This window comes from Wolffia australiana, chromosome 1, assembly GCF_029677425.1.
Source record: "Wolffia australiana isolate 7733 chromosome 1, ASM2967742v1".
NCBI lineage: Eukaryota > Viridiplantae > Streptophyta > Magnoliopsida > Alismatales > Araceae > Wolffia > Wolffia australiana.
In genome coordinates, this window is record NC_135835.1 from 3315001 (window position 1) to 3316398 (window position 1398).

Consider the following 1398-nt stretch of genomic DNA (forward strand, 5'->3'; position numbering starts at 1 on the left):
TGAATACTCGAAATATTTTTAGCAATTACTAATAAAAAATTCTTCATTCAGTGACTCGAAATATTCATCAGGGTTTGTAGGATCAGAATATTCATTGAGATACGGGCCAAGTTATCAGTTCTAGTACTTCTATTATATATTGCTCCCCCCTTAAAATGATCGAATGAGAATGAATAAGAGGCTCATCAGTTCCCACTGTGTTGATCGATTCTACAGTCAAAATGTTTTATTTCTAAGACAATATACCAAAGTTGTAAAAGGCTTAGGATTGCTTATTGTGGATATTGCATTTTATGGGCATTAAACATGTACTCATTAGCCCATGTGATTAAGATGATTTCCATGAGTCGTCTCTATCAGATAATACCTTAAAAAGCTGTAAGCCTAATAAATATTATAAGTCATTAGACACCTCTAGTTCCATCAGAAAATATTGGCCCCCAAAATAAAAATATTTACTCTCTGTTCCCATTGAGGTCTAGAAGATAATTATTTGTTTATCCATTGAATTGAAGATCACCTAATAGTACATAATCTCAATAACTGGATTTTAATTAAAATGTTGATCAATGTGCAGATAAAAATCAGCATGCATAAAATAATCATTGATAAACTACCTTAGTTAAATCAAACAATGCTAACTCCATTTGAGAACAACAAAATCATTAAGATTGACATCAAACTCGATTTACATTACGATACATCACTCCTAATAGAGCCACAAGTCAACAGTCTCTAATTATTGGGTTTGATGTCCTTAATTTGGATGTAACTCAAAGGAATTTCTGAAGTAAAAGACTGAATGGAATCAAATGTCATTAAAAACCCATTGCTAAAATCAACTGAGCAAAGATTAGATCTGTGATTTCCATCATCTTCAAGTGAGACCTGTTGAGCTGCTCAAGTGTGCATCCTATAGACATATCCGGGGCACATCAAATCTCCTCCCTCTTGACAAGCTTCAATCATGGTTCACCATTGTCGCTTCATTATACCGATCACATCAACAATGGACAACAGCCAAGGGGATAAATTAGAAGAAGACGAAGAGCCCTAAACTTTTTTGGCCTGGGTGAATTTTTTTCTCGGTGTTCCCTCTCTCTATAATAGTGAATTCTACTCATAAAACCCCAAAAATTTTGTATGTCTTCTAACTTCCAAAATATAATTTGCATGTGACCATCTAGGTCCGTGTATCAGTGTAGTTAAAAATTCCCTTACCTAATAACCTTTATTCCCTTTAAACTGAATAATCGATAACATCATAAAGATTAATTAATCAAATCACAATTTAATCGAATTGATACATAGAGTTTCCCCCCTTACGATGCAAATTGACACCTTTTGATCAATAAGATATAAACGTGTCTATATTCATAAATCATGTACATATAATCC